The sequence below is a fragment of the Lactuca virosa genome, chromosome 6, assembly GCF_052849685.1.
Source record: "Lactuca virosa cultivar CGN04683 chromosome 6, Lactuca_virosa_CGN04683_v6, whole genome shotgun sequence".
NCBI classification, from domain to species: Eukaryota; Viridiplantae; Streptophyta; class Magnoliopsida; order Asterales; family Asteraceae; genus Lactuca; species Lactuca virosa.
In genome coordinates, this window is record NC_136431.1 from 114,200,886 (window position 1) to 114,210,563 (window position 9,678).

The 9,678-nt window shown below is 37.5% G+C and overlaps 1 non-coding gene across 1 annotated transcript; it reads right to left on the reverse strand.

Moving 5' to 3' along the window:
* Positions 1-9,179: 9,179 nt before the first annotated feature.
* LOC145123095 (small nucleolar RNA R71) lies at positions 9,180-9,286 on the reverse strand. Its single transcript, XR_013714974.1, has one exon. It is a non-coding gene; the product is annotated as a small nucleolar RNA R71 (small nucleolar RNA).
* Between the last annotated feature and the right edge of the window lie 392 nt (positions 9,287-9,678).

The following is a 9,678-nucleotide window of genomic DNA, read 5'->3' on the forward strand; positions in this document are numbered from 1 at the left end:
GCTGGGATTTTCTTGACTAAATCTGAGATAAATAAAAAAATGCTGAATGCACTTCCAAAGTCGTGGGATATGAACGTGGATGTCATCAAGAAGACAAAAGATCTCAATCGTCTTAGTCTTGCTGCTGTAATTGAAGAACTTGACGCTTTGAAGTGTGGAAAAACAATGAGTTCCGCAAACCTTCCGGTCAATGAAGTTTCATGTTCTCAATCATGTGAAGCTACGATTAAATTTCTTCGGGAACAAATTGATTTATTAAAAAGAGAAGTTAAGGACCTGAGATATGAAGGATATCAACTTAGAAAAGGACAAAAACCCCTAAAGGCCGAGTTAGAAACAAAAATAAAGGACTTTAGGAGACTTTAGGAAGACTACAGTAACAAATGTGAAAATTATGATTATGTTAAGAGACAGAATGCTGAGTTTACTGAGCTTGATACATTAAAAGGGCAATTTGAAACTGCAAATTTTGATTTTAAAAGGTTTGATGTATCAAGCGAGGTAGTTGCTAACATGATTGACCATTGCCTGCAGTTCAAACGAAACCAACAAAAGGGTTTAGGATACGATAATGTACCTCCTCCTTTTAATCATACATATCAGTATCACCCTTTGACGAAAGAGGAGATTGCCAACGAACCATTCATGGTTTATGGCAAGCCATCTGGTTTTGTTTCAGGAGGATTTATTAATGTTGAAAGTACTAACGTTTCTACTTTCCCTGCAGATCAATCCTTAGATCAGTCAAAGCACGAAGTTGAAGGATCTGTTTCTGATAACAAAACTGAGTCTGAACCTGATGTTTTTGTTTCAAATGATAACTCTTTTGTTTCCGATGTTAAAATCAATGATACATCTTGTGATGCTTCTGCTCCGGATCATGTTGAGTTAAATTTTTTTGACATATTTGATGATTTGTTTGAAAATACTGATGTTCCTGTTTCTAGCACATCTACTTCATGTACAGGTAAAGTAGCAGAGGATGAGAACAAGGAGAACACCATTGAACAAACCAACATCTCCTTGAACTCTGAATCTATTGCTTTGAACTCAGCTGCTTCTGATCAACCTGCTGTTGAGAAATACAGGCCACCAATTCCAGTGAAACAAAGTGCCTGTTGTAATTGTGCTTGTGGGAACAACAAGAGACAATGCAAGGATACGCCACTAGGGGCAGGAAGAAACAACTCCTACGTGAAGAAGCAGACTTGCTTTCACTGTGGAACACCTGGACACATTGCCAGAAATTGTCCAAATCGCACGTACGTTCCCTACTATGCGCAAGGATGGCAAAACACGTCAACAGGGAGATACTCCAAAAGAAACCCCTCAAGGTCACACTCAGACAATGGTGACTGGAACGTGCAGAAGGCCAAGAATCAAACCCACAAGGCCAAGAATCCGAATCCCAAGGGCAAGAAGGGTATGCCGGCCAAGAAGTCCAATCCAAGAGATGCTCCCATGAAGCCAAAATCAAAGTCATCTCAACGGCCGACATCAAGATCAAAAGCAAGTACTGAACCACCCATCAGATCGAAAAAGAAATGGGTTAAACCCAACTACAAATGGGTTCCAAAGGCTCACTCTCCCAAATCTTCTAACGGTTCTAATATTTCTTCATCTTCTGTTTGTGATAAACATGATATGTCATGGGAGAGAGTACCGTGCAAGGATGAAAAAGGTCAACCCAGTTTCAAAATGGATTGGGTTCCAAAGACCAACTAATCACGCTCTGTGTCGGAGCAGCTATGGAGGCATATCATCAGGCTTCGGTTTGTTGGTAGTGGCTGTTACAGGCACATGATAGGGGACATCTCTCAACTGTACAACATTCATAACTTTGTTTGGGAGTATGTGTCCTTTGCGGGAAGGGAAGAAAGGAAGGGATCACTCATGGGGTTAGTGCTTAACGATGTGAAGAATTTTTGGATCTGTTCTAAGATTACGCGTGCTGTTCTCAGACCTTCTGGATGCAAATTCAATCGGTGACTTACGGTTTGAGTTTTCTTCTCTATACTCCTGAGTTTTTCTTAAGCTGATTCGCTTTAAAGACTAAATTTTGTTTTAGGATAGTTTAAATTTGCGCATTTACTTTCGTTTCTCTCCTATTCACAAATTTAGGGGGAGAAATAAAAACAAAACAAAAATTAGAATATTTAAAAAAAAAATCCAAAAACATTAGAAAATCAGAAAATCCAAAAATATGGTGTTAATGAAATGTGCTTGAGGGAGATGTTTTGGGAAGTGATATAATCATGTGATAATAGGCAATCTGAATCTGTGTAAGGGACTGAATCTGAATTGTCTAGGCTCTATGTTCGATGCGCTGGTAGGCACGAAAGATTAAAATGGACTTGACTAGGCATTAATGAACTTAAGGAATCTAGAGACTTGAAAAATCTTGACCTAGATAGATCCATTTAGCCTGACAATACGACGCTCAGATAGGTTGAGCAGGGAGATATACATGATAATCCACTGGTCACACTAAAATAATCTGTATCTAGAACTGTGGTTTAACTCTTCCTCGATGTACGGACTTTGTCCTTAATTCCGGTATTGATGGGGCGACTGGGGAATTCCGATAAAGTAGGTCTGTAGGAAATTATTTTCTTGCTTTCTTTCTGTTAGTCATATGTTGCCTCCTCTGCGTGATTGAAATACATCCGACCTGGACTGCAACATATGCAATTCTATTTCTCTGCATCTTCTATCTATGCAATTCTTCCTGTCTGTTAGTCATATGCTGTCTCCTTTGTGTGATTGAAATACATCCGACCTGGTACACAACATATGCACCATTCTACTTATCAATCCCTCTAAATCTGGTTAGTAATATGTTTCACCCTCTGCGAGATTGGAAGAGATCCAACCTGGGTGTATAGCATATGCATTCTAAATCTGACTCCTCTCATAATAATTGTCTGCTCACCTAAAGTAAGGAGTACTTTGGAAGTTCCTGATTATTGGGGTATGTCAGGAAGCGGGAAACATGTTCTAGTACATTTAAAATTGAACAATCACTAGGTTGTCTGTAGATCTCGCTGCTCAATTTAGGTGGACAACAATATCTTTGGTCGTCGTCAGCTGAATGGTCCTTAAGGAATATTATCTAGGATCTTAGGATCACATTGTCTTGTCACTTATAGTATGTTCTAATTTTGTCACAATCTCTCGTGTTTAAGTGGACCACAATACCGGCGATTGACCAGATCTATTCATGAAGGGAGAGGTACTGATAAACGGATAAAGGCTGTCTAAAAACTTTGATCCCAAATCACTCTTAAAGTTAGATATCATTTTATTTTTGTTAAATTTGTTCATAGTTTCTTCTAATTTAAATATCAGGGGAAAATTAAAAATTTTAAAAAACCAAACAAAAATCAGAAAATTAAAAATCCAAAAATAGTGTTATTTCTGTTTTATTTCTTTTTCGGAAAATATGAAAAATCCAAAAATATTGTGTGCTAAAATTTTCTTTTAGTTTTGTTTTGTCTTGAATAGTGAATTCAGGTGAAGATGAAACTCATGGAGGTTTGTGTCGAAGATTTCTGAGCCAAGACTTCATCCGTGATCATCGAAGAATTCTCATTCGAAGGAGCAAGAAATGAAGATTATTCTTTCGACATTCAATCTTTCAACCCCAGAAGCAAGGTGAAGCTGCAATTGAAGATTATGTGACGGATTGCATTGAAGCCTCCTCAATCAATCTGTTGCTATCTTGAACCTGCTGAAGTGATCCAGAAGATTTGTTCTCTCTGATGTTCTCTCTGAAGCTTCTCAAGCTGAAAGCGCTATCTCTCAAGAATCAGTACAAGAAGGCTCCTCACCCAATGTGCGTTTAATGTCAAATTCTAAAGAAAAGCCCAACTGCTCAAGATGAAGTCATTCATTGAAGATTCATCAAGTTCATCTTGAAGTTGTGAAGAATTTGAAGATTAATGCTGAAGCTAAGCTCTCGATGAAGATTGACAAGAAAAGCCAGCTACTTTTTAGGGGGAGCTTGTTGGGTCAATTAAGAAAAGAAAGCTATAAACCCAGGGGGAGATTGTTGGGTCAAAATTATGGTTTATACTTTGCTTTTTTGAGCAATTGTATTTTTATGTAATATTTTATGAGTTTACGGTCAGGTTTACTGCCAGGTGGGTGTTTATGGCCGTAAACAGGTTTACGGCCGTAAACCCTGTTTACGGCCTAATGGGTGTTTACGGCCGTAAACCCATTTATGGCCCATATTCCCCAAGTATATATACAGGTGTTAGGTGGTTGAGGAGGGATAGATGAACATAAACAGAGTGTACGGCCAAGAGAGAGAGAGAAACGAGCTTTAGTGTGTATTACTGTGTGTGAATCTTGTATCTGGATCTTCATTGTAATCAAATCATACAAGATTCATCATCTTCTTCTTCTCCTTCTCTTCTATTTGATCTGACATCATCCAATTGATTGGGATTCCGCACCATCAGTTGGATCTGATTGATACACAAGCATATTTGGGGACTTACACTCATCATCTTCTCCTTCCTTCTTCTCATTTAACCTTCTCAGCATGCACTCCTTGGCCAAATGATTTTTGCCATGACAATAATTACAGTCATAGCCGGAGTCACCCATGAGCTTCTTCTCCTTCTTTTCTTCTTCCTTTTGAGAACCATTTTTGTTCTCCTCTTTCACCTTTTCAGAGCTGTAGCTGCCCTGCCAGTTTCGGTTCTTGTTTGAAGGGGATTTCTTCTTTGTGTTCCGCTTAGGATTTTAAACCATTAAAACATACTCCTCATTCGTAAGCTCGTATTCTGAGTGATCAGACTCAGACCCATCCTCTTCAATTTTCTTGCCCTTCGCAACGAGAGCCAGAGATCCCAATCCAGTAACAACTTTTGCTTCTTTTGTCACCTCACTTTCGTGTGCCTTCAGAATTCCAACCAGCTTGGCTAAGGTATAGTTTTTAAACTGTTCATACGCCTTGATGGTAGATACCGCTGCCATCCACTCAGATCTAAGCCTGTTCATGAGCGTAATTTTCTGTTCGATCACTTCTCGTCCTATACCATGTTTCATCATCTTACTCAGAAGATGATTATAGCGATTGAAAGTTGAACTCAAACTTTCTTCAGGCTTTTGTGCGAAGGCACCAAACTCCTAAAGCAAGAGTGTTTGAGTAGAATGCTCAAGATCTGCATTAGTAGAGTAAAGTTCCTTGAGCTTATCCCAGATAGCTTTTGCAGTGTCACACGAACTAACCAGACGAAAGGTATCAACTGGAAAAGCGAATCGAATGATCCTCATTGCTTTAACATTGATGATTAGCTTTTCTTTCTCATCCTGAGGAACGTCTTTTACATCAAGAAGCAGCTGGCTGTATTCCTTTTGAGTTTTAATGACTCTTTTGGTTGCTGTATGAGCAAATGCACCTAGAGTGATGGCTTCCCATATTAAATAACTATTATCCTCTAGGCCGAGAACGTAATCTTCGAAGTGGAGTGCCCAAACTTCATACTCATTGGGAAAGAGAATTGGGATTCTTGTTGTCGATCCAATGCTGCTGGAGAGATTTATGGAGTTGATATGAGAATCGTCGTGATGCATGATGATATTTCGATTGAAACCTGTTAAGAATCAGAAGTGTAAACTAATGAAGTTTTAGGGTAATATTAAGATCACAGAATAGCGTCGAGAAAACGATGATGACGATTAAACTAGATCCAATATTAACGAAAACCCTAATGACTCTATAAACAGAAGAGATGCGTATAGATTACACAGTCTCCTGCTCTGATACCAATTGTTGGGATGAAAACCCTTAAAAGATCTTTTAGATTCAAATAGATTAATAACAAGAACACAACGATGATCCAAAATATGCTGAATGATTAAAAGGTCACGGTTCAGAAGAACTCGACAAAAAATTGCTACCGTAGAGGCGTGATTAGGGTTACAAAGTAATGATCAGAGTTACCAAAATACGATGCATGCATGCATCTTAAATACTCTAACCCTAGTAAATAAATACGGGAGGACAGACACAACCCGTTTACAAAATAGACTATACAGAAGGCCCAATGACACAACACAATATACCCAACAGAGTCCTCAAGGGGAAGCATGGAATTTGATGAAGAAATGCAAGATCCAAGCTAGGAGCTCTCAATATGTATCCACCCAAAACAAGTCACCAACCCACTAAGAAATGCTAGTTCCTCACTTGTATGGACTATTCTTATGCCTTTAACTCTCATAGTAAATAATACTTCAAAGGGGAACAAAATCCAAGCACAAAATGCAAGCAAGAGGAAAACAAAAGAAGAGAGGGGAGGGCTTGTAATAATTGGTAAAATAGGTCAACAATTGATGTTCAATCAACGTGAACGTTACTAAAATTAGACCTATTGTACAATACATCAGTTTTTATTAAGCAAATTTAAATAGTATTATACTTAATTGCTCGATAATTAATCTATTTTGAACTCAAAGACTTATGATTTTCATCCCGAGTTCATTTCAAATGCTAATCTATCCCAATGAGGAATCGGTTTCGTGAAAACCATTGTATTATATCAAATTGAACATGAAACATTAAATTATTGATTTCGACATGGTTTCTAATATTGGTAATTCATTCCGGGAATAGTTTAGAATCTAATCCGGTTATTATGGATTTTAACAATGGAAATGACAATATTTCTAAAATCATATATATATATATATATATATATATATATATATATATATATATATATATCTGTGTGTGTGTGTGTGTGTGTGAAAGACACAATATTTCTAAAATTACACGAATGGTCCCTATGGTTTGGGGTAATTTGCGCGCTTGGTCCCTAACTTATTTTTTTAACTCTGAAGATCCCTACTGTTTGTTTTTGTTACGTGCTTGGTCCCTAATGTTTGTTTTTGTTACTGATATTGCTATATTTGTACATATTTTTAGGCAATATTTACTTACATTTTTATTAACATTGTGGTTATTTGCATAGAATTATGGTACTTATAAGGATAAATTGTTAGTTGCAGCCAAAATGAAGCATTTTCGAAGAAAGGGACCAAAACTGACAATACTTGGAACATTGAAGACTTGGAGTGCAAAAGATGAAGAAATTCACGGATTCGACCTAATCCACGACGTGAACTAGAGGGCCACGACGTGGCATGAGTCTTCCAGAAGATAAGTACACGCGAAGTAAAATCCATGCCCGATAAGGATTCCTCTCAAACCACGTAGTGAAACATCAAATCACGACGTGAAAAGGGAAAATTGGAAATTATAAAGACCCTGGTTCATTACGATTTGGATACTTTTTGGGGAGATAGAAAAGGGTTTCCAGAAGACGAATTTTAACAGAGGAGAAGATCTGGAAAAAGGTTTTCAACACCAAAGGAATGAGAGGCCATAATTAAGTTTATTTGTTTGATACTTGAACATGTCTTGTTATTTGATTTGTATTTGTTGTTTAGTTGCTATGAGCAGCTGAATCTAGCTACTCTTGTTTACCTAGATGAAGCTTTTGACTTATGGATTAGCTTATTGATAATGGATTTCCTTAGTTGGTAAATTGCTTGTGGTTGATTTGTTACTACCTAGCATGTTAACATTTGTTTCTTTAGTTACTTGAATTCATGTTCTGTGTAGCTTAGTGACCATTAAACTGCATGAACTTGTTTACCTAGTGATTTGATGAACATTAAATTGCTAGAGCTAGGATCGACCAAAATTCTAGATAGTAATTGAAGTAAATAAGTTTAGCTGTGCTAGAGAACATAAATTATGACCATAATTGTGTTTGCATAATAAATCTTCCATAGCAATTTCATAATCATAACTAATTCTGTGTTTGATTGTGTGACCATGCATAGTTTTACATGAATGAGTTAATTATTGGTAAATTTAGACCTAAATTACTAATATAATATAAATTAGACAACCAACTTTGATAATCCATAGTTGATAACTAACCATAAAGAAGAAGTGGATTCGAACTAAACAAGAGTATTTTTAGTTATTGATTGAATTTGAGTTAAGTTCGTCTGATCTTGCAAAATCAGATAAAACCCTTTTAGCTTGTTAATAATTAGGTTAATTTAGTAGTAAATAGATTAATTAGTAACACCGTTCCCTGTGATCGACACCCGACTTACCAAACTATTCTATAAATCGACTAGGTACACTGCCTAGGTGCATTTAGTTAGTTAAGTTAGTTAGGTTATAAATTATAAAATTAGGTGTAGCTATTTGCACGCATCAAGTTTTTGGCGCCGTTGCCGGGGAACGACTTAGTTTATTGTTTATTTGTTTAGATTAATAGATCCTTTTTGTAGGGTAAAATCTGCAAAAAGTTATTTTTCTAGCATAATTAAATTTTTCAGTTACAGAAATCACGACGTGAAAACTGTGATTTCTAGTTTTTTTTATTTTTTTTATTTTTATTTTTTTTAGTTTAGTTCAGTTTTACGTTTTTATTTTTTTTGTTTTCTTTCAGGAGTTCATGACCAGAGGTTCTAACACACCTTTGGTGCCACCTCTTGAAGACCCAGAGTCAGCCCTTCACAAAAAGAAAGATAAGACCGTGAAAGAGGACCAAACACCAAAAAAGACCCCCTTACAAGAACTTAAGTCGGTATTCTCAAAGAAGTCGGGGAAGAAAACGGAAGGGTCGAGTTCATCTTCAAAGAACAAGAGCAAAGTTGAGAGCTTAGATCAAATACCTATCCCAAACGAATCCGAATACGAATCCGAAGCCGAGTTTGGTCTCTATACAAGTGAAACCGAAGACGAACCAAGAAACGAGATGGCGAACATTGAAGAAATGTCAATGGGAGCTTACAAGAAGCGAATTAGAGACGATGTTGGTCCAGGTTTAGTACAACCAGCGATACCTGCCACTGCCACATTCGAGCTGAAGGGACATATCCTCACTGCACTAAAGGATATCCCATTTTTTGGGAATGATCATGAGGATGCATTTAAGCATCTAGATGAAGTCAACGACATTGTTGACTATTTCAATGTCCCGAATGTTAACAGAGACACCATCTTACTAAGGATGCTACCAGTCACTTTCAAGGGAGCTGCAAAAGACTGGTTGAAAGCACTTCCTCCTGGTATAATCACTACTTGGGCTCAAATGCATGAGAAATTTCTAGATCAGTTTTGCCCACCTTCCAAAATAGCTAAACTCAAGAAGGCAAAAGCCAACTTTGAGCAACAGCCGGGGGAGTCACTATACAAAGCTTGGGAGCGCTACAAGGGATTTTTAAGGAATTGTCCTCAACATGATCTAAATGCTCAACAAGAGATGTCTATTTTCTACGATGGGGTCAATGTTATGACAAGACAACTCCTTGACTCTCAAGGGCCATTGACAAAGAAGAATCCAAGGGAGGTCAAGGAGTTAGTTGAAGAATTCACAAGACACTCTCGTGAGTACCACAACCCAATACAAGATGGAGCAAAAGGTAGTGGGGGTACGCATTCTGAAGAAATGGCTGCTATGATGGCGATGCTCAATACTATGGACCGGAGATTGACACAAATGGACCAATCAATTCATGCAATTAAAGTTGGGTGTGAACGATGTAATGGACCACACTTGACTAATGATTGCAACTTGGATGAGTATGGGAACAAAAGGGCTCAAGTTTGCTACTCGAGTGGGGATAAGTATGATGAGG